Raw genomic sequence first — 27,384 nt, 5'->3', positions numbered from 1 at the left:
GGTATCCAGGCTCTTTGAGTTTCAAGTTTCCAAAAACTGTGCTGCCTGCTGTCCATAGGCAGCAGTAACCATTCGTTCTTTTTTTTTTTATTATGTTGTTAATCACCATACATCATTAGTGTTTGATTACATCATTAGTTTTTGATGTAGTGTTCCATGATTCATTGTTTGCGTATAACACCCAGTGCTCCATGCAGTACGTGGCCTCTTTAATACCCATCACCAGGCTAACCCATCCCCCCAACCCCCTCCCCTCTAGAACCCTCAGTTTGTTTCTCAGAGTCCATAATCTCTCATGTTTCGTCTCCCCCTCCGATTTCCCCCACTTCGTTTTTCCCTTCCTGCTATCTTCTTTTTTTTTTTTTTAACATATAATGTATTATTTGTTTCAGAGGTACAGGTCTGTGATTCATCAGGCTTACAGAATTCACAGTGCTCACCATAGCACATACCCTCCCCAATGTCTATCACCCAGCCACCCCATCCCTCCCACCCTCCACCACTCCAGCAACCCTGTAAGTCAATCAGAGAAAGACATGTATCATATGATCTTATTGATATGAAGAATTCTTAATCTCAGTAACCATTCTGTTTTGTTTTTTTAATTCAATTTTTTTAAAGCCAACTTATACTACATCGTTAATTTCAGATGCAGTGTTGAATAATTTATCAGTTGCTCATTACCTCTAGTGCCTTCCTTAATGCCTGTCACCCAGTTATCCCAACCCCCCACCCACTTCTCCTCCAGCAACCCTCATAACTTTAAAAAAGAAGCACAGGTGTTTGGTTCCCTCTTCAGCTGGGGCCACTTATTCATAAGGAAATGGAGATAATGTTCTCCTTTTTGTCCTGAAGCCAAGTTTGGGCTTGAATGGCACTTGTTCCTGAGGAGCAGGGGTGTGCCCTGATGTCATGTTTTCCCTAGAAGGAAGAAAGAATCTTGGAAGCCATTGCTTGCCCTGCAGAGTGGCCTGGTTCCATTCACTAACCATTCTCAAGGTTGCCAGTGTCTGTCCTCCTTCACATGTGCAATGTCTTTGGATTGGATTGCCAAGCACAGTTACCATCTTATACCCCCAAATTTTAAACTTAATTTAATGTTTTGTTTTCACTGCTAGCATTTAGTTCTGGGCTTTCCTAAATTGTAAATTCTATGATAGATTTATGAAATAACAAATGTATAATGATCTCTGTACCACAATTATACCGAAAACATAAGAATGGGCAGTACACCATGTTTTACTTAAACATAGTCTCTCTAAAGATTTGTTACTGTATTAAGACTTTCTCAAGAGTTCCTTGTTTGTAATTAGTTGTTTGTCATACTACTTATTGTTTGTGTAAATATGCTTTTCATAGGCTCTCCATTCAATTCATCCAAATAATCAAACCAAAATTGGGGTCAGCTCAGAATCTAACTTGAGAGGTTTCACACAGAATTTTTAGGCCTATTGAAAGTAGGCTCCTGGCATGTGAGACTCTGCAGAATGCCTAATCTATCCACTATGCTAAGATTCCTGCCCCATGTGCCTCATCCAAGTGGGTATATGTTGTAAGAAGTTTGGCCTTAGGTTTTTTGGACCTGACCCTGAAATGGCTCTGAAACTTCACTTTAAGTCCAAGGACTCTTCTTTACTTGAGTTTAATTGGTCATCTGCTTTTTGAAATATCTAAAACTAAGATATCTGACATATCTAAGACTGAGCCATATGGTCATGTGACATATTGTTTCTCTAAGACCAGGTATACCATATCTACTGATGCTAGCTTTACCTTTAACTGATGACACTTGGGCAAGTCATGCAATTTCTTGGAATTTTAAACAAATATCTGAATGTAGTATTGATGAAACATAGCTTGTTGTAGCTTGACTAGATACTGTCAAACTGTATTTCAATGTTTTTGTAAAATTTTACACTTCTATTGGCAATATATAAGTTTCAGTCCTCATATTGGTAATTTGTGTTTTTTCTCTTTCTTTTCTATTTATTGATCTTGATAAGTTTTCCTTATTAATCGTTTCAGAGGACCAACCTTTGCTTTTGAGGGGGAGCAGAATATGTGACCCTAGAATATGCCCCTTTAGCATGTAGACAATTTTGAGCTGAAGGCAAGCGAGGTCTAACAGACTCAGGAAGAGTTGTTTTACCTCTCCTTTAAGTGCCTAAAAGAATTAGGTAGACAGCCTGTATCAGGAAAAAAGCTAACAAGATATAACTTTTTACATCAGAAAGACTTATCTGACTAGCAGGACAAACATCTGTTTACCAAACATTTGTTATTCTATCTTCTTGTGTATGTCTTCTTCCCCTTTGAGGCTCTAGACTTCTACCCCTTTCTCCTCAGCTTAGGATGGCATAAATCTTGATTGCTTGTGGGTCAAGGAGTCTCATATCGTTGGAATTCCTGGATGTACAAAATTAAGTTTCTTTTTTCTTCTGTAAAACTGTTCTATGTCAATTTAATTATTAGATCAGCCAAGGAACCCAGAAGGGAGAAGGGAAATTTTTCATCCCCCACACTTTTTTTTTTTTTTTGGTAATTTTTTATTTAAGGCTGCTAGCTGTATCCTTGACTTCATTTCTATAATAATTTAAAAATAAATTTATAATTTGTTATATCTTATTTTCATATTTGGATTTAATTTGCTTTTATATTCCTAGACATAGATTTCTAGGATACTTATAGACTTTTGATTACTAAACACTTTTTGTTTGTTTGTTTGTTTTATTTATTTCTTTCACAGAGAGAGACACAGCAAGAGAGGGAACACAGCAGGGGGAGCAGGAGAGGGAGAAGCAGGCTCTTCGCAGAGTAGGGAGCCCGATGAGGGGCTTGATCCCGGACTCTGGGATCATGACCTGAGCCAAAGGCAGATGCTTAACGACTGAGCCACCCACGTGCCCCAATACTTATTTTTAATGATAGAGGCAATATCACTACACATTCTACAAATTTTAGAAGGCTAATAAGGGAATATAATGATCATAATAAGGCCAATATATTCAACAATTTAGATAAGATGGGCAAATCTTTGATATAAATTACCCAAACACATAAAAAATAATAGATATCTGACTCTTGATTTTGCTCAGGTCATGATCTCAGGGTCATGAGTGTGGACTTGCTTGAGATTCTCTCTCTAGCTCTCCCTCTACCATTCCCCCATCCTCCCTCTCTTTCTCTCTCTCTCTCAAATAAATAGATAAATATATAAATAAATAAACAAAAAATCTAAAATAAAAGATAATAGATATTTTTCAATAGTCTATTCACCTTCAAAAATTTTATATATTGTTTTGTCATCCTATCTCCTGTCTAGGTAGCTTCAATGGTGGATTCTACTAAACTTTAAATAAAACAATAATGTGTGTTCCATACAAACTCTTCTAAAAAGAACAGAAGAAAATGTTCTCAACTTAATATATTAGTCCACCATTTCTTTGAGACTTAGCAATTATACTAGCTTATCTGAACATTCCTTAGAACTTTCTACATAGACAATCATTTCACTGTGAATACAGACAATTTTTAGTTCTACTTCTTAATGTGAGTTTAGCATTACTGTAGGATATAAGATCAATATATAAAAATCAATTGCATAGTTTATACTAGTAACTAAAAATAAAAATTAAATTTTAAAAATTCCCTTTGTAATATCACAATATCTTAAAAGTATAAACCAATTAAGAATGACTGTAGCAAGATATAAAGCATACATGTACTCTGAAAGCAAAATATTTGTTAAAGAATATAAATACATTAATAAATAGAAAAAATACTGTGTTCATGGACAGATGTCTCAACATTATTAAGAGGTGAATTCTCCCCAAAGGAATCTCCAGATTCAAACATTCTCAAACAAAATTACAGGCATATATTTAAAATTTTTCCAAACTGATTTAAAACTGATATGGAAATACGAGGATCCTAAATTAAGTCCAACAATTTAAAAAAGAACAAAATTAGAGAACTTACACTCTCTGATTTCCAGCGATGTTACAAAACTGCTGTGTTCAAAATGATGTGGTATTTTCTTTTTTTTTAATTTAAGGTTTTATTTATTTATTTGAGAGAGAGTGAGAGAGAGGGCATAAGAGAGGGTAGTGTCAGAGGGAGAAGCAGACTCCCCACTAACCACGGAGCCCAATGCGGGACTCGATCCGGGGACTCCAGGATCATGACCTGAGCGAAAGGCCGGTGCTTAACCAACTGAGCCACCCAAACACCCTGATGTGGTATTTTCATAAAGATGTCCCAGAAGACCAACAAAGCAGACTAGAGAGCTCAGTAAACCCACACATATATGGACAATTAATCTCAGCAAAAGTCTGTAGTCAATTCAGTGGCGATAAAATAGTCTTTGTGACAAATGATAGTGGAAACATTGGGCGTCTATATCTACCACACAAAACAAACAAAACAAAAAAGGCAAAAAAAACTTTTATCTATACATCACACCTGTACAGATTTATTTAAAATGGATCTTAGAGCTATATGTGAAATATAAAAGTAAAAAAAAAAAAAGCAAAACAAACAAGCAAAAAACATTTGGAGTAACATATGAAGATCTTAATGACCTTGGATTACAAGAAAAATTTTATAGATGTGTGTGAAAGAGAAAGTGTCCAAATAGGGGCGCCTGGGTGACGAAGTTGGTTAAGTATCTGACTCATGGTTTTGGCTCAGCTGGTGATCTCAGGGTCCTGAGATCAAGCACCTCGCAGGGCTCAGCACTCAGAGTGGAGTCTGCTTGACACTTTCTCTCCATCTCCTTCTGCCCCTCCTCCATGCTCATTCTGTCTCTCTTTTTCCCCTCCCTCTCCCCCACTCTAAAATAAATAAATTAATTTAAAAAAAAGTGTCCATAAAAAAATGATGATTTGCACTTCACCAAAATTAAAATTATGCAGCAGAACTAGTATATAAAGAGGGATGAATTAAACAGTTGAGGATGTGAATGCAACTTGTATCCTTCTCTAAGGGTTGTCCAAGTGTGTGTACAGGGAGAAGGTTAGAGATATGACCAGTTATCTCCTGCTGTAGATTGGTACAGGCTAGCTCTTGAGTGCAGCTTGGTCAACACTGGGCATAACACTGATGTAGACAAGCTCTAAATCACTGGGTTATAATGTCCTTTATGATGAAGTGCTAGAATCCTTCATTTCCCCAGGATTATTAAACATTTAAAGCCCCGAGGAAGAAATAAACTAGAATAACACATTTTCTTGCATCAATTGCTTACTGGCTATTTGAGCTAGTTATTCAACCTCTAGAACCTTCTGTGTTTTTATCTACATACTAACGCTAATAATAATATGTGTGTCAGAATATGCATTATTATGATAAATAATATGATGAACTTAATCCACTCAACAATCTCTCAGTAAATTTTTGTTATTCTTTGGCTAAGTAGATTGATCTGAAACAGATTAAATATTATAAAATTTGATTTCCTGACACTTCTTGCATGAAAAAACTTTACATGCATGGACTGGCATATGGTAGAGAGAGACTGACTGGCTTTGGTGCCTGCAGATGTGACTGAGTCTAAACAACCTGTGAATAGTCAGTGAGCAGAGAATCACTCTGAGAATCAGAAGGAAAACACATTAAAGGCTTTGCTGTACTTTGCTTCTTTCCTCTGATTTTTCCATATATTTTTTGCTTTTCCTCCCTGACAACTTGAGGACATGTTTATTCTGATCTTTCCTTTGTCACCCAGTTTCTAAGAGCTCATCAATCAGTGGTAATGTCATACTGATTAAATATCACAAGTCATTGATTTTACTTATCTACCTACCCTAAAGACCAAATATCTTGATAACTACCCCCACCAAAAAAAAAAAAAGAAAAAAGGACTCTAAGTGGTCCTCTTTGATTCTCCTTGTCCTACTTCATCTCAGATTTTCCTGAAAGCTAACCTAATACTATTAGAAGCTAAAATTTCCCTCCTATTCTTCAGAAACCTGGAAGAGCACAGGGCAGTCACACTATAGCCTTTTAGGGCCTTCAGGGAAGAAGGGCCGTTTTTTTTTCCAGTTAGGCAAATGTGGAAAGTTTATACCCAAAATCACCAAGCACATTACTGTGGATGGTGGATTGGCAATACTTGGGCCAAGACCCATCTAGAAATGCCTTTGGGAATATAATTACATAAAGATTTCAAAGACCTATTAATTCTCGCATTGCTAATTAAGTTTGTATTCTGTTCCTCTCAACCAGTCTTAAGGCATAGGCATAAAATAAATGGATGTTTCCTAGGACCTAAATACTTGTGCTAGCTTCTGCAGGTATATGAAAACCAATTTTGCTTATTTTTCTTCTGAGCTAATATTAAGAAGATAAATCAGCTTTCAAAATGTCCAGGCTGCTTTCCTGAGGGATGATGATCCACTTCTTGCATCACTGAGTCTTAGTGAATATTGGAAGTCCACCAACCTTATAAACTATAGAAAGTTTAAGACGTGTTGAAATTTTCAAATAAGTGCAGATAATTCAACTGGATGTGTTTGAATTCCGGGTTTGTAACTCTCTTGAGTTTGATTCCAGGTTTTGTTACTAGAGACAAACTGACAGAGTGAGACTCTGAGGAGGGAATTCTTCCTGATGCAGCCCCAAAACTAACCAGACAGGCATTCAGATCCTATGGTTAGTGAATTATCCTTGTCACCTTGGTTTGGGAAGGGTCTTACCACACACGTGCTAGGCTAATTGTGTGTTCTTTATATTCATTCTGTATAATATCATTCTAAAGGATATAACTTCTCTTGCAGCATATGACATTTTCATTATTATATAAATGTTCTAGCATACTTTAGACTTAACATATTAGTTATAAGCAAAATTCCCATTTTGGGGGAGGAAAAATAATAGAGTTAAATAAAGCGTATATATGTTGGCAGTGAATTTCATTGTGACCACAAATCATGCTCACAGGCATTACTTCATATTCCTTTTGTGAAACAGACCAGTTTATGCTTGAATATGTACAATAACAAAGACTTCCCATATTTCAAAACATCTGCCATCCTAAAATAGACTAGTTTCATCTGAACCAGCTACGGTAAGTTTATAACATGTTACATTTTATTACACTAAGAGTTTTTATATTCTGTTACAGTAAGAGTTTGTTACACTAAAACTTTGAAATTGTGGTAGAAACTTCTATTTACATATAAGAGCTTCTATTACTTTATGAACAACATAATCCAAAAGGTACACATAATTTGTATCCAATAATACCAAAAAATAAATGAATTATTTGTGTACTTTTTGTAGAGAAAAAAATTAGACTAGTGATCACTGTTAAAAACAGGCTAAGATAACCAACTGATTAGGACATTAACAGACTTTCAGTAACAGATTGTTTAAATTGGAGTTTCCCGTGATCACATTTACTAAATCCATGTTATGAATGTTCTTTTTTCTTTTATTTTTTATTGATTGTGTGTGTGCACCCATGACAGTCTGTGGTCCTAAACTAATCACTCAGAGAGGAAAGACTGTAAAAGGAAAATGACAGTTCTGAACCACACATGTCACTGGCTGTTTCATATTACCTCATGTATTCCTCACTGAAATTCTGAATTTTGTAATGATATCTCAGTTGTGAAATGAGGAAGAGGAGGCCTAAAGAGATGAAGCCATTTGCTCAAGGATCACACTGGTCAGTTGATTTGAGATGCCTCAGAGTTTCTACCCCTTTCTGTGTTGCTACTGTTTCAACCGCTTGTTCAGTGTTTGCCTGAAGTTCTTTATTTACCAAATGTGACTTCAATTTTTCCATGGGAGGGGTCCTCGGTATCATTTTATTGTTTTATGACAGCAATTCTCCTCAACTGACTTTCCCTCTTCCCTTTTACCTTTGCTAACAGCACTGATCATAGAGCAAGTTCCCTCAGAATACAGGCTGGGGTTTTGAGCTATTGGAGATGAAATTCCAACGATGATCTAGAAAACAAGCAGGAATCCTGACGAGGAATTTGCATTTTTGTAAAACTGAAGGCAAATTATTTCAAATGTTTTAGCATCAGCAAATCCTAGAATACATGTGTGTATTAAATGTTCTGTACCTCTTTACTTACATACATTCTCAAAAAGACAGAAGGGGTGTTGGTTAACCCATTGTCTTGCATATTCTTTTCTGCTCAGAGGAGGAATCAAAAGAGTTTCTCCATACTGTCCTTCATGACATCCCTCTCAGTTCTCTCCCATGAAAGATAGCCCCAGGTTGTGGAAGAAACAGGATTTCTGTCTTTTCACATTTAGAGTGTGTTACTTTTCAATCCTGAGAAATTACCTAGATTCTCTTGATATGTCTCTTCTGTTTAGAATCAGAGATTTGCATTGGTCAAATGATTTCCACATTTATAATGTTCACATTCTACTTAGATAAAAGTTGCTTGTAAATCAATTTGTTTTGGTTATTAGATATATCTCAAAATTAACATTGTTTCTACCTCATAAACAAAGAGTAGTATCAGTTTAAATAAGTAGAAGATAGGTCAATGATCCTCACACTCCTAAAGCTTTTCAGTACTCCTTAGTTACAGTTAACTGCTGAACACTCTGTGAGATAATTATATTATTTTGTTACATAAAGGAGGATAGGGAGCCTTATTAATAAAGTAGAAAGCAAAGTAGCAACAAATTAAAAATCTCTACTTTTATGAGGTTAGAAATTTGAATGTATTTTAAAGTAGAATTGATGTCTCATGGTACAGACCATTCTAAAAATGCCCTAGCTGTCTATTATTTGCCATCTACAATCTTTTGAAAACTATCAGTAACACATTTTAAATTTATGAGTCTCTACAGATGATAGTTACTAAACAATATTGCAAAAAAAGCATTTTGCATTTTTTTAGTGGACATCTGGGGACCAAGATATGTCTGTCCCTTGAGATTCAGACTAAGGTAAAAGATGTGCATGGGGCGCTTGGGTGGCTCAGTTGTTAAGCGCCTGCCTTCAGCTCAGGTCCCTGGGATGGAGCCCCGCATCCAGCTCCCTGCTTGGCGGGAAGCCTGCTTCTCCCTCTCCCACTCCCCCTGCTTGTGTTCCCTCTCTCACTGTGTCTTTCTCTGTCAAATAAATAAATAAAATCTTAAAAAATATATATATATTAAAAAAAAGGTGGTTAGTTTTTGCAAACCCACTAAATCTGATATTTCCTCATTAGTGTGTAAAATAGCTTTTAGAAGTGGTTTCTCTTTATCCTACACTCATTTTGCACTGATTAAATGATGTCTTAATATATACATCAGAGGGATGCCTGGGTGGTTCAGTTGGTTAAGCATCTGCCTTCAGCTCAGGTCATGATCCCAGGGTCTTGGGATCCAGTCCTGCATCAGGCTCCCTCCTCAGCGGGGAGCCTGCTTCTCCTTCCACCTTCCACTTTCTTTGCTTGTGCTCTCTCTCTGACAAATAAATAAATAAAATCTTTAAAAATATATATATTAGATACAAAAATGTGAATTCTTGAATATTTCATTTATTCATTTATGCACAAATATCATTGAATGCTAACTCACCACAAAGTTTGTCTTCAAATTACTTTCAGTATTATCTCCTTTTAATTGCATTTGATCTTTAGATTGTATCTAAAATACGAAATTTTGAGTAAAAGCCATGACATGTGCATAATTCTAAAATACTTGGCAATTCAACAATCTTATCTTTCCTTTATTAATTGCCATCACAAACTTCAATGACAGTATTTTTTTTAATTTTATTTAACTCATGAAATATAAATACAACAAATGAATGCGTTTCCTGAATGTTTTTCAGAATTTCAGTCATTAATTGATATTTTCTCTAGTGCTGTATTGTATTCAAAGATTCTTTGCTTTTTGATGTAAGAGCAATTCCATTGGTTTAACATGACTCATTGACAATGTCTGACCACATAAGAAAGTATAGTATGCTCTACACAAATTATAGTTCAGTAGTTCAAAATGATTTTTAAACAAAGATGCATTTCTTCAGATTCATTCCCAGAAAATTAAGGGAATTTTCTCACATAATTTTAAAAGAAGGAAGGTTGATTTCATAACTTACAAGAATTGGGAAATATGGAAAAAATCTTTCCTTGTTTTAGACTAAATAATATAATTAGCAGTCTTTTATCTAAATATACAAATAATAGTAATAAAATGTATTTTCAAGATAATATTTAAATATTTTAAATAATTACTAGTATTATTGAGTAAAATATGTATTTATAGAATTATTTCAGGGTAGATTTATAAAAGACAGAAAAAGAGAAAAGCTGCTTAATTCCATAAATCAAGAATTATTCTTAACTCTATGTCAACATGCATTTTAATAAATTTTGTATTATTTGTTCATATAGTTAATTTTCACTTAGAATTATGTTTTCTTTCTTTCAGAAACATATTCTTTATGGAAGTTTACAGCAAAGCCAAGTATATGAAAAGCCAAAGAAACATCTCAGAATTCATACTTCTAGGACTTTCATATGACCAGAACACGCAAATATTTTGCTTTGTGCTCTTCTTATTCTGTTATGTTGCCCTGTTGGCAGGAAACCTTCTGATCCTTGTCTCCATTCGATGCAGCCCTCTGTTTCACCAACCCATGTACTACTTCCTCAGCCACTTATCCTTTATAGACATCTGCTACACCTCAACGGTTACACCCAAGTTAATTGCTGACCTGCTAGTGGAAAGAAAAATCATCTCCTATGGTAATTGCATGTTACAGGTCTTTACAATGCACTTCTTTGGAGGCACTGAGATCTTCATTCTTACCGCCATGGCCTTTGATCGTTATGCTGCCATCTGCAAACCTCTCCACTATGTGATTATCATGAACAGGACAAGGTGCCATCTCCTAGTCTTAGCTGCTTGGGCTGGTGGAGCCATCCATGCCTTTCCTCTATTTTCTACCGCAATTGATTTGCCTTTCTGTGGTCCTAATGAAATCGATCACTACTTTTGTGATATTTTTCCTTTGCTAAAGGTCGCCTGTACTGATGCCTACACCACTGGTGTCCTTGTGGTTGCCTTTTCAGGTATGGTTGCCTTAGTAACCTTTATTGTCCTATTTGTTTCTTATGGGATAATATTGTTCACTTTAAGAAATCTCTCAGCTGAGGGAAGACGCAAAGCCCTCTCCACCTGTGGGTCTCATATCACTGTGGTCATCTTATTTTTTGGGCCTGTAATCTTTATCTACCTTAGACCACCTACTACTTTTCCTGAGGACAAAATATTTGCTCTATTTTACACCATCATTGCTCCTATGTTCAATCCCCTAATCTATACTCTGAGAAATTCAGAGATGAAAAAAGCCATGAGAAAGGTTTGGTGCCCATTATTATTTTCAAAGAAAGCACACAATTAATTTGAAGAAGTTTATGGGATAAGCAACTCTGAGAAAGAAAGGAGGGAGATATGAATGAAAAAGGCAGGGACTATCTCACAGGGTTTGTGAACCATTGGTCTCTCTAGCAGCATGAATGGAAGAAATAGGATTACATGTTTAATGTAATCATTGAACAAGTAGTGATTCTTGCATACCAAAATTAATTGCAAACTAAGTTAATGTTGTGGGGAGTTAATGGTATTGGTAGGGGAACCATCAAGAGAAACACCTGAGCCAAAGATAGTAAACCAATGTTATAACGATTAGTGAATTATTAAGGGAAATATTTGAATGACACTTTTATTAAAACATTGGGCTTAGAGGTCAGACTACACAGGACAGACATTCTTTGGTAGATCAGAAGTTGTAATCTAAAAAAGCAAACAGACAAGAAAAACTATAATTGAAAACTGAAAAAATCAATTTTAATTTCTGATAGAACATTCATATATGCAACCTCTAGTTCATACAGAAATCAGTTGTACAAACAAATAAGTATTTAGAATAGAACCTGTTATTTATTTTTAATTTTTAAAAGAGTTTATTTATTTATTTGAGAGAAAGTGTGCCAGCTAGCATGAGCACAAGTCAGGGGTAGTGGCAGGGGCAGAGGGAGAGGGAGAGGCAGACTCCCCACTGAGCAGGGACAAAATACAGGGCTCTATCTCAGGACCCATCACAACCCGAGCCAAAGGCAGTCTCTTAATTGAGTGAGGTACCTTGGTGCCCCAAGTAGAATCTGTTTTAAAGTGGTTCCTGGGGGTCAACTCTCCTGATGTCCCATTGAAATCAGTAATAATAAATAGTGAAGACAGAGTGAGAATCTACAATTCTGAATGCTGAAACACACTTCCTGGCATTCCACCTATTGGCCAGAGTATAGTATCATTTCCCATAAAGTTAAAGAACTATATATTAAAATTTATGTATTGTGCACCCTTACTTGCCTAAATTTGATAAGTAAATGGTTAATCATTGGATCCACAACCAAAGAATTTTCCTAGTGCAATGACAAAGAGAGATAGAGAACTAGCAAAGGATAAATAAGATGTGATTTAGCCACAAATTAAATGAAAAAATTAATGCATTTTGGTTGCACATGGATGTTTATGGCAGATGTATTCATAATCACAAACCTTACAAACCTTGGAAGGCACCAAGATGCCCTACAGTAGCTGAATAAATAGATAAACTACTATACATCTGTAGAATGGAATATTATTCAGCACTAAAAAGAACCAAGCTAGTAAGGTAAGAAAATATATGCAAGAAACTTAAATGCATATTTCAGAGAGAAAAAAAATAAAACAATGTGAAGGGGCTACCTTTCGTAAGATTTCAACTGAGTCTTCCTCAACTTACAAGGGAGTTATGTCCCAGTAAACCCATCATAAGTTGAAAATATCTTAAATCAAAATGCATGGAATACTCCAAACCTACCAAACCTCATAGCTTAGCCTAGCCTACCTTAACTGTGCTCAGAACACTTAAACATTATTTAGCCTAGAGTTGGCCAAAGTCATCAAATACAAGGCTTATTTTGTAATAAAGCATTGAATATGTCATGCCACTTATTAAATACTGTACTGCACGTGAAAAATTGAATGGCTATATGGGTACAGAATGGTTGTAAGTGTATTGATCATTGACCCTCGTGATTGCTTGGCTGACTGGGTGCTGCACCTCGCTGCCCCTGTCCAGCATCACAAGAGAGGATTGTATTGCATTTCAGTAGCCCGGGAAAGACCTGAATTCAAAATTCAAAGCACAGTTTCTATGGCATGTGCATCACTTTTGTGCCATTGTAAAGTTGGAAAAGTGCAAATCAAACCATCGTAACTTGGGGGCGTTCTATATATAGGACATTCTGGAAAAGGCAAAACTATGGAAACAGCAAAAAGAGCAGTCAGTGGATGCCAAGTTTTAGGGAGGGGAGGGGGATGAGTAGGTGGAGCACAGAGGACTTTTGGGGTAGGGAAACTGTTCTGCATGCCCCTGAATTTTGGATAATGTTACCATACATGTCAAAACCCACAGAATGCATCACCAAGGGTGGACTCTGATGTAAACTGTATTTTGCAAGATCAGGATGTGATGGTGTAGGTTCATTTGATTGTAACACATGTAGAACTCTGGAGGGAGAAGTTGTCCCAGTGAGGGGGACAGGGGTGTATGGGATCTCTGTGGTTTCTGCTCTATTTTGTAGAGAAAGTAAAACTGCTCTAAAAAACAAAGTTTGTTAATCACAAAATACATTGCAGCACAATACGTAAAGGAAGTCATTTTGTAACTAAATGAAGAGTCTTCTGAAAAAAAATTTTCTAGTGAAAACAGATAATACTTTAAAACCTTACAACTTTAATGAAAGGCCTTTTGCTCATGCTTCATAGCATGTAAAAGAAGATCTCTTAAGACACACAGCAATTATGACATAGAAGGGACTAGATAGTGGAATGTTACAAAAAGGAACATACTTTTACATTAGGTAAATGCAAGGCAGGAGCTCCAAGCATTCTGGAGGAACCGTGCAAAGAAAGTGTGAATAGCAGGAAAAAATGATGAGGGAGAAAAAATTAAGTAGAGTTTTTATAACAAAGAGAAATTGGACAAACCAGCTTCTCAGTAGCTACTAAAAAAGAAACAAAAACTTTAGCAAGACTTGATTTATCTTTTGAAGGAACATCACAAAACATTTGTCAGTCTAAAGATTGAAAGGGCATGTGCTTAAAATGACCAACTTCGTCACTAGAAGAAAGATCATCTTCATGTGTAGAATGGATAGATAAATAAAATGAGCAATATCATGTAATCAACAATCAGATTAAAAGTCACAAATTACCAGTACACCTGAAGTTCTCTTCATACTTCTTTAAAATCACCACCTTCGGAAAGTAATCACTATCTTCATCTATAAAACAAATTAAATTTACCTAGTGTTTGATTCTGTAGAAAAACAGTAATGCAGATTTTTCTCTTCAGTGTCTATTTCTCATTATTATGTTTGTAAGTTTCATTCTTCATAATTTATCTGTTTTCTGATTATTTTTATTGATTTGTAGTATCTCACTGAATGCATAATGACAATTGATCCATTCTCTTGTTGCTAGACATTGAAACCATTTCCTATTTAACGATATTATGTGTGGAGCTGCTCTGAACATTTTGAAAAATGTCTGATGGTAAATATATATCATTTATTGATATGTGCTTTTTACAAAAGATGCACCTAACCCCTTAGTGCACAAAAAAATTGAAACTAAAAGTATGAAAAAGGTAGGGTAGTCAAAATGTCTGAAAAAGCAATACATATACATAAATTATATGTATATACATAAAAGTATATGTATATATTATATATAATTTTAGGTATATATAACATATATACATATTTTTATGTATATACATATAATTACATATATTATATATACATATAATTGTATATTATAGATATACACATAATTTATATATACACATATATTGTATATGCACATATAATTATATATATTACATACATATAATTATATATTATATATACACATATAGTTATATATATTATATATATAAATAGGCTTTAAGGCAAGAACTACTACCAATTCTTAAAATCATTAAATACTGATAGCATTTGCAACACTGTAACATTTACATGTCTGAATGTGTATGCATATAGAAGGATATAGCAATTTGTTCCAAAATAATAAGCAGCACTCTATAGGTATATAAAAAACACTACACTCATCAGCTGTTGAGTGAATATGAGTTATTTAAAATAATTCATCCTATTGTATGCCACAAATACATTCTGAAAAAGTGTCAAATTATATGAGCCACTCAGAGCAACTTAGCTAATGATAATTCAGTTAAATTAGGAAACAATAATTAAAGGGTAACTTTCAACCTCAAATATATGGTAATTTAAAAACTTTTTAAAATAGAAAGTAAGTGAAAATAAATCATAATAGAAATTAGAGAATAATTAAAAATAAAATTGATAAAATTACTATTTATCAAAAAGTATACCAATGCTTATAGGTAAATCCCTTGCTTGTGTTAAAACACAAAATACACTATAACATCAATAAATGATTTGTTACCACCTAATTGTAACTACACTTGATATTAGCCAAAGCACAGGGTGTTGAATGTCAGTGTTGGACACTAAATTCTACACCTGAAATTAACATTACACTGTATGTTAACTAACTGGAATGAAAAATTTGAAACAAACAAAAATAAATAAATAAACAGAAAAAAAACAAATTCCACACCTGAAGCTAATATTACAGTGTGTGCTAAGTAACTGGAATTTAGATAAAAACTTGAAAAAAACCCTAATTGTAACAATACTCAAAATATTACTTATAAATACTTTAGAACAAACAATATATGATGTTGTTTGCCATTTGGGAAGGCAGTTTGTTATATTATGTTTAATATGTTATTTGTTATAAAGTATTTATAAGTAATATTTACTTAAGTTATTCCTTTGGAATCAGGAAGAAGAATTGACACTTAATATCACCAGTTCATATTAACATTATTCAGTAGTATACTGAAGGTGCTAACCAATTCAGTAAGACAAACAAACCAAAGAAGAGTAATAAGGATTGTATCAACAATGAGTAGAATACTATTTCTGAGGATCCTACAGAAAGTATGAGTCATAGGACAATATTTTGAACATCTCTATATTAAATTTACAAAGACTGACAATGGCAACTGTTGGTGTGGTTGTAGCGAAACTGGAACTCTCTTACATTGCTGGTGGAAATGTAACATAGCACCACCACTATTCTTACTATACAGTCCAGCAATCTGACTCCTTGGCGTTTACCCAAAGGAGTTGAAAACTTACATCCACAAAATAGCTGCACATGGATGTTTAACAGCAGCTTTATTCATAATTGTCCATACAATTTGAAGCAACCAAGACATCCTTTAGTAGGTTAGGATAGATAAACTGCAACATCAGACAGTGGAGAATTATTCAGTGCTAAGTGAAATGAGCTACAGGCCATGAAAAGAGGTGGAGGAACATTTCAAAGTGTTCCCCATGGTACTTGGCATTCAGCTTTAACACAATGATGAGACTCTTCTTGATCTTCCCTGTCACTAAATTTTCAGTTTAATGTCTTACTAATTAGACTTTCATGAGCTCAGTGTCCAGCTTATAACCCAACACACAATAGGGGCTGAATAATTAATTATTGAATGAATAACTGAGCCAATAGCTCAACTGTATTGATATGATCAGGTTTTCCTCACACTCTTTTCACCCCCTGGCCTTTGTTATGCATCCTCTCATAGGAATCCTCTCAGCCTAATACATGATTATTCATTCTGATGATTCCCTTTCATCTTTTGTGTCCCATTATTGATGTGTTTTCCTCTAGGAATTCTGCCTGATCCCCCTTGTCTTTGTTGTGTGTACCTCAAACATGCTTTCTCAGCACCCTGTGCTGCCACTAATTTCCCATTTATAACATGCTCTGTTAATATTCTGCTCCCCTCTGGGTAATCAGTGTATCTGAAGGTCTCTGAAGGCAAGACCCTGGTTCCTCTCTATTCACCTCTGAAGCCCCAGCAACCATCAGTGTGTCTGATATATATTTTTTGGGTCAAGAAATTTCTATTGATTAATGAATAAAGGATATATTATCAAATATAAATAAATGGAATGTATTTATCCTAAAGATGTTTTGTGTGTAATTGGGCCACACATTTTTTTTATTATGTTATGTTAATCACCATATATTACATCAGTTTTTGATGTAGCATTCCATGATTCATTATTTGCGAATAACACCCAGTGCTCCATGCAGAACATGCCCTCTTTAATACCCATCACCAGGCTAACCCATCCCCCACCCCCCTCCCCTCTAGAACCCTCAGTTTGTTTTTCAGAGTCCATCGTCTCTCATGGTTCATCTCCCCCTCTGATTTCCGCCCCCTTCATTCTTCCCCTCCTGCTATCTTCTTCTTCTTGTTCTTTCTTTTTTTAACATATAATGTGTTATTTGTTTCAGAGGTACAGATCTGTGATTCAACAGTCTTGCACAATTCACAGCGCTCACCATAGCACATACCCTCCCCAATGTCTATCACCCAGCCACCCCATCCCTCCCACCCCCCACCACTCCAGCAACCCTCAGTTTGTTTCCTGAGGTTAGGAATTCCTCATATCAGTGAGATCATATGATACATGTCTTTCTGTGATTGACTTATTTCGCTCAGCATAATACTCTCCAGTTCCATCCACATCGTTGCAAATGGCAAGATTTTATTCCTTTTGATGGCTGCATAATATTCCATTGTATATATTTATATATACCACATCTTCTTTATCCATTCATCTGTTGATGGACATCTTGGCTCTTTCCACAGTTTGGCTATTACGGGCCACATATTTTTCAAAACAGCTTCTCATAATGAAATGTTACCAAGAAGTAAACTAATTACCAGGGAAAAATGCCATGAACAGTTCACATTCATAAGATGATGATATCTTGCTGAGAGCAGGGAGAGTATCAAAATAAGCTATTTCCTCCTTCACTGAGAATCCCAGTTTCAATTTCTTTTTCATTACACAGTTTAAGCAGGAATTAAAATGAACTGTGCTTTCTCAAGGAGATCTAGCCTGAATAATCAGAGTCTGAATAGAGAAAAGTAAGAAAAAAGTCCTTTGTCTCCAGTACTATTTCTTTGCTCTACATTTTCTTAACAATATTCATCTTCCTTTATACCATTATCACTCATTCAATATTTATTGTGACCCAGACATTAAACTGCCTTGTAGAAACTACTTTTAACAAGTAGTCAAATACTCTATGAGTGTGACTTTATTTAATAAACAGAAATCCCCCTTAAATAAAAGATGTTCATTTATTTGAGTCATCATTCTTTCTGATGGGTTAGCAGCCTAAAGGCTGATATGAGCAATACAAAATAACTCTGAAGTCTACAAGGAAATTTGGAGACTTGGGATAATCTTTGTTCCCCCACAGAGGTTAAATGGCTCTTTGCTTTTACAATCCTATAGATGTTTTATACCGTAATTTTATAAGCAACATGTTATCATCAACCCTGGTGTATAGAAATGATGAGAATCCTTAATAAAAATATGTTAGAATTTATAGATAGATTTAAGCATATTCTGTGGTTAGGTTTTCTCTTTCTGAACCACATTTCTGCTCCACTCAGTGCAGAGTCTATCATTCACTGCAGTTTACTATTTTAATTGGTGAGTAATCCTTGCTGAGATCATCCAAAATATCCTTTTGACTTTTGCTTCCATTGCATTAATGTTAAGCTTCAGGCATATTTATTTCTCACCTGAAATAACTTTTCTACTACACAATTTCCTAATGGCATTTTTCATCTGGTTATTTATCAAGAATAAGGGGTTTAACATGGGCGTTATCAGAGTGTAGAACACGGCAACTGCTTTATTGATAAAGTAGTCGCAGGTCTCATGTACACAAATATGCAGGGCACAAACAATAGGACAACCACTGTGATGTGGGAGACACAGGTGGACAGGGCTTTGTGCCTCGCCTCCGAGCTATCATTCTTTAGGGAACTCAGAGTGACCACATAGGAGGTGATCAAGAAGAGGAAGAGTAAGACACAAATGAATCCACTGTTGGCAGCAACAAAGAGCCCTAGAGTGTGGGTATCAGTGCAGACAAGATTGAGCAAAGGGTTCAGATCACACATAAAGTGATCTATGACATTAGGGCCGCAGAAGGGTAAAGGGATGATGAAGAGGATCTGTATGGTGGCATGAAGAAAGCCTCCCACCCACACCACTCCCATTAACAAGCCACACACACCGATTCATGATGGTCGTGTAGTACAGTGGCTTACAGATGGCCACATAGCGGTCATAGGCCATCACAGTGAGCAGGATGACATCAGCACCTCCAAAGAAATGTTCCCCAAAGATTTGGGTTATACATGCATTGAATGTGGTGGTCTTCTTTTCACGGAGTGAATCTATGATCAGTTTGGGGTTATTGACAGAAGAATAGCAGGCATCAGTGAAGGAGAGATAAGCCAGGAAAGAGTACATGGGGGACCCCAGTAATGGGCTGGCAGTGATAGTGACCACGGTGAGCATATTTCCTACCACAGACGATATAGATAACCAGAAACACAACAAATATGATTTTCTGCATCTTTGGATTCTCTCTGAGCCCCAGTAGAACAAATTTTTCATGTTGTTCCTATTCTCCATTATCTCATTTTATGATTAATTGCATAGCTGAAAAAAATCCTTTTGATTAATGTGACCCTGAGTTTATTAAGCTTCTTCATCTAGTAAATAATAAATACCTAGATTCTACTGAGTAGTGGATTCTCATGAAGTTTTTTAGATAGAAAATAAGTTCTTGAAGATTACTTAAATTATATCCTGTGTAAAGTTTCTGTTGAGTATCAACATGAGAAACTTTGTGAACACACAGACAGAGATCATCTGAGGTGACTAAGCCTAACGTGAAGTAGAGGATCATACACATAGTGGCAGCTAAGTATGAGAAGGGAGGTAATTTATGATGTAAGCACTATAAATGCAGCGTTAAGAAATTTTGTCTCTATCCATAGGTTTTGGGGAACCATGGCCAAAATTGAGAATTGTTGTAAAAGTGAGGAGGAATTTTAGGAATGGGGAAGAGATATAATTTTAATAAAGATCTACATGTGTCTTGGATGAAGTGGGTGAGGTGTAGTAAGGCAGTGGAAGCCAGAGAGAAAATGGAATTAGGAGGTTCTTTATAATTCTTGACACAGGAGTAACAGGGCAATGGTGGTGGGTATATAAAGAAAGTACACAGAAGCTACCATAAAATTAATTCATAATACTTATTGTGTAAGTACAATAACATTATAATTGCTAAATACAATAAAGTCATACATATATATATGCTTTAATAACTGATTGCTATATTCATGGCATAGTGCTCTGTACATAGGATCCCATTGAATACTGATAACATCCTGTGTGGTTGGTATTTTCCCATCCATTTTGAGCTGAGGAAACTGTCAGATAATTAGGTTGATGGTAATAACAACAATAACAATATTTACTAAAATTGAATATTTAGTGGCTCTGAGTGTTTTAGCAGACATTTTCTGATTTAATCCCCACCACAAACCTATAAGATAATTCCTGCTATGGTTTTTATACTTATTTCCTACATTATGTAGTAGAAAACATAGTGAAGTTAAAGATCCTGCCAAGATTAAGATGTTAATTAAGGGCAGAGCCAAGATTAGTTCAGACTACACTTGTTCATATTTTTCCTCCAAATTCTTACCCATGCCCTATATTGCTATACAAAACAACATTGAACTAGTAATCTCTTTTTTATATGACCACAATACTTATAATTGCTTTATTACTACTTTGGAGGCAAGTATATATAACACTATTATATTAGTGCGCACACACACACACACATGCACAGACACTTAGAACTTTTACATAGGCAATCATTTCACTGCGAGTACAGACAAATTTAGTTCTCCTATTTTGTAATGTGAGTTTAGAATGATTGCAGGATATAACATCAATATATAAAATTCAGTTGCATGGTTTGTACTAGTAACTAGGAAATAGAAATTGGATTTTAAAAATCTCATTTATAATGTCTTAAAATTATAAAATAATTAAGAATAAATATAGCAAGATATAAGGAAAACATGTACTCTGAAAGTAAAATATTTGTTAAGAGAATATAAATACCTTAATAAATAGAAAAAAGACTATGTTCATGGACAGATGACTCAACATTATTAAGAGCTGCATTCCCCGCAAAGGAATCTCCAGATTCAAGCATTCTCAAACAAAATTACAGACACATATTTAAAATTTTTCCAAACTGATTTAAAACTCATATGGAAATACGAAGAGCCTAAATTAGTTCCCACAACTTTAAAAAAAGGACAAAGTTGGAGAACTTATGCTATCTGATTTCCAGTGATGTTGCAGATTGATGTTCAAAATGATGTGGTATTTTCATAAAGAGATCCCAGAGATCAACAAAGCAAACTAGAGAGTCTAGTAGTAGACCCACACATATATGGTCAACTAATTTCAGCAAAAGTCTGCAGTCAGTTCAGTGATGAAAAAGTAGTCTTTGCAACAAATGATAGTGAAAATATTGGGCATCTATAGCTACCACACACAAAAAAGGCAAAAAACCTTCTATCTATGCATCACACCTGTACAGATTTATTTAAAATGGATCTTAGAGCTATATGTGAAATGTAGAAGTTAAAAAAAATTTGGTATAAAATATATGAGAAGATCTTCATGACCTTGGATTACAAGAAAAATTTTCTAAATGTGTGTGAATGAAAAAGTGTCCAAATAGGGGCGCCTGGGTTGTGAAGTTGGTTCAGCATCTGACTCTTGGTTTTGGGTCAGGTGGTGATCTCGGGGTCCTGAGATCAAGCCCTCTGCAGGGCTCAGCACTCAGCATGGACTCTGAGAATTTCTCTCCCTACTGCCCTTAGCCATGTGATTGTTTTTTTCTCTCTCTCTCTCTATTTCTCTCTCCCTCCCTATAAATAAATCAATCAATCTAAACAAAATTTTCCACAAATAAATGATGATCTGCACTTCATCAAAATTAAAACTCTGCAGTAGAGCTATTTTATAAACAGGGATGAATTAAACAGTTGAGGATGTGAATGCAACTTGTATCCTTCTCTAAGGGTTGTCCAAGTGTGTGTACAGGGAGAAGGTTAGAGATATGACCAGTTATCTCCTGCTGTAGATTGGTACAGGCTAGCTCTTGAGTGCAGCTTAGTCAACACTGGGCATAATACTAATGTAGACAAGCTCTAAATCACTGGGTTATAATTTTAAGATGAAGTGCTAGGATCCTTCATTTCCTCAGAGTTATTAAACATTTAAAGACCTGAGGAAGAAATAAACTAGAATAACACATTTTCTTGCATCAATTGCTTACTGGCTATTTGAGCTAGTTATTCAACCTCTAGAACCTTCTGTGTTTTTATCTACATACTAACGCTAGTAATAATATGTGTATCAGAATATGCATTATTATGATAAACAATATGATGAACTTAATCCACTCAACAATCTCTCAGTAAATTTTTGTTATTCTTTGGCTAAGTAGATTGATCTGAAACAGATTAAATATTATAAAATTTGATTTTCTGACACTTCTTGCATGAGGAAATTTACATGCTTGAATTGGCGTATGTAGAGAGAGACTGGCTTTGGTGCCTGCAGATGTGACTGAGTCTAAACAACCTGTGAATAGTCAGTGAGCAGAGAAAGAACCAGATGGGAAACACATTAAAGGCTTTGCTGTACCTTGCTTCTTTTCTCTAATTTTACCATATCTTTTTTTGCATTTCCTCCCTGCCAACATACATGATATTGCTTATTTTATTTATCTATCCATTATGCACATGAAGATGATCTTTCTTCTAGTAACGAAGTTGGTCATTTTAAGCACATGCCCTTTCAATCGTTAGACTGACAAATGTTTTGTGATGCTCTTTCAAAACATAAAATCAAATCTAGCAGTATTTTTGTTCATTTACTAGTAGCTGCTATGAAGGTAGTTTGTCCAATTTCTCTTTGTTATAAAAACTCTACTTAATTTTTTCTCCCTCATCATTTTTTCCTGCTATTCATGCTTTGCACAGTCCCTCCAGAATGCTTATAGCTCCTGCATCTCATTTACTTAATATAAAAGTATATTCCTTTTTGTAACATTCCACTATCCAGTCCCTTCTCTGTCATTATTGCTGTGTGTCTTAAGAGATCTTCTTTTACATGCTATGATGCATGAGCAAAGGCCTTTCATTAAAGTTGTAAGGTTTTAAAGTATTATCTGTTTTCACTAGAAAATTTTTTTTTCAGAAGACTCTTCATTTAGTTACACGATGACTTCCTTTAGGTATTGTGTTGCAATGTATTTTGTGATTAATAAACTTTGTTTTTTAGAGCAGTTTTACTTTCTCCACAAAATAGAGCAGAAACCACAGAGATCCCATACATCCCTGTCCCCCTCACTGGAACAACCTCTCCCTCCAGAGTTCTACATGTGCTACAGTCAAATGAACCTACATCATCACATAACACTATCCAAAATTCAGGGACATACAGAACAGTTTCAATACCTAAAAATCCTCTGTGCTCCACCTACTCATCCCTCTCCCCTCCCTAAAACTTGACATCCACTGACTGCTCTTTTTGCTGTTTCCATAGTCTTGCCTTTTCCAGAATGTCCTATATATAGAATGTCCCCAACTTACAATGGTTTGACATGTACTTTTCCAACTTTACAATGGTACAAAAGTGATATGCATGCAGTGGAAACTGTACTTTGAATTTTGAATTTGGATCTTTTCCCGGGCTACTGATATGCAGTACAATCCTCTCATGTGATGCTGGGCAGGGGAAGTGAGGTGTAGCTCCCAGTCAGCCAAGCAGTCATGAGGGTCAACAATCAATGCAGTTACAACCATTCTACACCCATATAGCCATTCCGTTTTTCATGCACAGTACAGTATTTAATAAGTTACATGAGGTATGCAATGCTGTCTTACAAAATAGGCCTTGTATTCATTGACTTTGCCCAACTCTAGGATAAAAATTTGTTCTGAGCACAGTTAAGGTATGCTAGGCTAAGCTATGAGGTTTGGTAGGTTTGGAGCATTCCATGCATTTTGACTTAAGATATTTTCAACTTCTGACGGGTTTATTGGGATATAATTCCCTTGTAAGTTGAGGAAGACCTGTAGTTGAAATCATACAACAGGGAGCCCCTTCACATTGTGTTTTCTCTCTGAAATATGCATTTAAGTTTCTGCATATATTTTCTTACCTTACTAGCTCAGTTCTTTTTAGTGCTGAATAATATTCCATTCTCTAGATGTACAGTAGTTTATTTATTCACCTACTGTAGGGCATCTTGGTGGCTCCCAAGGATTGCTGATTATGAACACATCTGCTGTAGACATTCATGTGTAACCAAAATGCATTAATTTTTTCATTTACTTTGTGGTTAAATCACATCTTATTTATCCTTTGCTAGCTCCCTCTCTCTCTCTCTCTCTCTCTCTGTCATTGCAGTAGGAAAAGTCTTTGGTTGTGGATCCAAGGACTAATCATTTGGTTATCAAATTTAGGAAGGTAGGGGTGAGCAACAAATAAATTTTAAATATAGTTCTTTAACTTTAGGAGAAATTGTGAGAAACAACGCCACAACAACCACTGGTGCATGTTCATTCAGACTCCGAGATCTCTGAGAAAACTCGAGATTGCAGGGTTAAAAATAACCCGAAAGGATCAGAGTGAAATGCCCTTGGGATGTGTGTGGTCTGTTCTAAAGTACACAGCAGAAGGTGTTTTGTAGATAGGAAGCCAGCTGTAAAGAGCACACTGTGCATTCCCTTCTTTGTTCTCTTATCCTGTGTTAAGGTCCAAGTACAATGGTGTTTACAATTAATTGATCACAGCCAGTTACAGATTTCTTTACTCCATCTCCACTCCCACTGCTTCACTTAACTAACCCTGTGTACGTGGAAGAATGTGCCTTACTAAGCCCCTGCTGTAAATCATTATAGACCTATGTCATTGTAGAAGGTATATTAGACTATGGAAAATAAATCTCAGGCTGTTCGCTCAGGGTCCCCTGTGCCTCGCTTTACTGTCATCTCTTTTTCTCAGTTCCTTCGCTGCCCCAGGTCCCCGACTCTCTGAGGTTGACAGGAAATGATACTCTTGCCAATAGGTGGAATGCCAGGAAGTGTGTTTCAGCATTCTGAATTATAGATTCTCATTCTGTCTTCACTATTTATTATTGATTTCAATGGCATATCAGGAAAGTTGAACCCCCCCCCCCCAGGAACCACTTTAAAACAGATTCTACTTGGGGCATCAGGGTGGCTCAGTCAGTTAAGCAACTGCCTTCAACTCTGGTTGTGATGCCAGGGTCCTGGGATCGAGCCCTGCATCAGGATCCCTGCTCAGTAGGGAGTTTGCCTCTTCCTCTCCCTCTGCCCCCGCCACCAGCTCTGGCTTGTGCTCATGCTCCCTGGTACACTCTCTCTCTCTCTCAGATGAATAAAGAATATCTTTAAAAAAAATAAAAATATAAAAAACAAAATCTACAGTAAATATTTATTTGCACAACTGATTTCTGTGTGAACTAGAGGATATATATATATAAATGTTTCTGAGAAATTTAAATTAAATCTTTTAGTTTTAGATTGTAGCTTTTTTATTTTCCGATTACAACTTCTGAACTACCAAAGGATGTCTGTCATTGAGTGGTCTGGCCTCTATTTACAATGTTTTAATAGAAGTGTCATTAAAATATTTTCCTTTAAAATTCACAAACTAATTAATATACCATTGCTTTTTTAATTTAATTTTTTGTTCTGGCTCAATTGTTTTTCATGAAGTTTCCCCCACAAATAACATCTTAGTAACCCACAACATTAACTTAATTACCAGTTAATTTTGGTATGCCATAATAAGGACTTGCTCAATGATCACCTTAAACTTGTAGTGCTATTGCTTCCATTCATGTGGCTAGGGAGTCTAATGGTTCACAAACCCCATGAAATAATCCCTGCTATTTTCATTCACATTTCCCTCTTTTCCTTCTCAGAGTTGTTTAGCCAATAAACTTCATCAAATTAACTGTGTGCTTCCTTTGAAAATAATAATGGGCACCAAACCTTTCTCATGGCTTTTTTCATCTCTGAATTTCTCAGAGTATAGATTAGGGGATTGAACATAGGAGCAATGATGGTGTAAAATAGAGCAAATATTTTGTCCTCAGGAAAAGTAGTAGGTGGTCTAAGGTAGATAAAGATTACAGGCCCAAAAAATAAGATAACCACAATGATATGAGACCCACAGGTGGAGAGGGCTTTGCGTCTTCCCTCAGCGGAGAGATTTCTTAAAGTGAACAATATTGTCCCATAAGAAACAACTAAGACAATAAAGGTTACTAAGGCAGCAATACCTGAAAAGGCAATCACAAGGACACCAGTGATGTAAGTATCACTACAGGCGACCTTTAGCAAAGGAAAAATATCACAAAAGTAGTGATCAATTTCATTAGGACCACAGAAGGGCAAACCAATTGCAGTGGAAAATAGAGGGAAGGCATGGACGGCTGCACCAGCCCAAGCAGCTAAAACCAGGAGTTTTCACCTTTTCCTGTTCGTGATAATCACATAGTGGAGAGGTTTGCAGATGGCAGCATAGTGATCAAAGGCCATGGCGGTAAGAATGAAGATTTCAGGGCCTCCAAAGAAGTGCATTGTAAAGACCTGTAACATGCAATTACCGTAGGAGATGGTTTTTCTTTCCACTAGCAGGTCAGCAATTAACTTGGGTGTAACCGTCGAGGTGTAGCAGATGTCCATAGCGGATAAGTGGCTGAGGAAGTAGTACATGGGTTGGTGAAACAGAGGGCTGCATTAAATGGAGACAAGGATCAGAAGGTTTCCTGCCAACAGGGCAACATAACAGAATAAGAAGAGCACAAAGCAAAATACTTGCGTGTTCTGGTCATACGAAAGTCCTAGAAGTATGAATTCTGAGATGTTTCTTTGGCTTTTCATATATTTGGCTTTGGTGTAAGCTTCCAAGGGACTTATGTTTCTGAAAGAAAGAAAACATAATTCCAGGTGAGAATTAACTGTATGAACACAACAATATGAAAGTTATTAAAATGCATGTTGAAATAAATAGATTTAAGAATAATTATTCTTGATTAATTGAATTAAGCTGCTTTTCTTTTTATTCTTTTATAAATCTATCATGAAATAATTTTATAATTACATATTTTCTCAGTAATAATTATTTAAAATATCTTAATATTATTTTGAAAATATCATTTATTACTGTTAACTATATATTAGATAAAGGACTGTTGATTATATTATTTAGTCTAAAACAAGGAAAGATTTTTTTCATATTTCCCAATTCTTACAAG

General features: G+C 35.6%; 3 pseudogenes; 1 reads left to right on the top strand and 2 right to left on the bottom strand.

The window, feature by feature from the left end:
- Positions 1 to 10,432: 10,432 nt before the first annotated feature.
- On the top strand, positions 10,433 to 11,373 carry LOC114215378 (olfactory receptor 4P4-like; annotated as a pseudogene).
- A 7,334-nt stretch (positions 11,374 to 18,707) lies between these two features.
- Positions 18,708 to 19,622, bottom strand: LOC114215369 (olfactory receptor 4C46-like; annotated as a pseudogene).
- Positions 19,623 to 26,069: 6,447 nt separating this feature from the next.
- On the bottom strand, positions 26,070 to 27,010 carry LOC114215390 (olfactory receptor 4P4-like; annotated as a pseudogene).
- Positions 27,011 to 27,384: the final 374 nt, after the last annotated feature.

This window comes from Eumetopias jubatus, unplaced genomic scaffold (genome assembly GCF_037043125.1).
Source record: "Eumetopias jubatus isolate StellerSeaLion01/CBP00866 unplaced genomic scaffold, mEumJub1_p1.0 scaffold_13, whole genome shotgun sequence".
NCBI classification, from domain to species: domain Eukaryota; kingdom Metazoa; phylum Chordata; class Mammalia; order Carnivora; family Otariidae; genus Eumetopias; species Eumetopias jubatus.
This window is presented reverse-complemented; position numbering and strand designations above follow the sequence as displayed.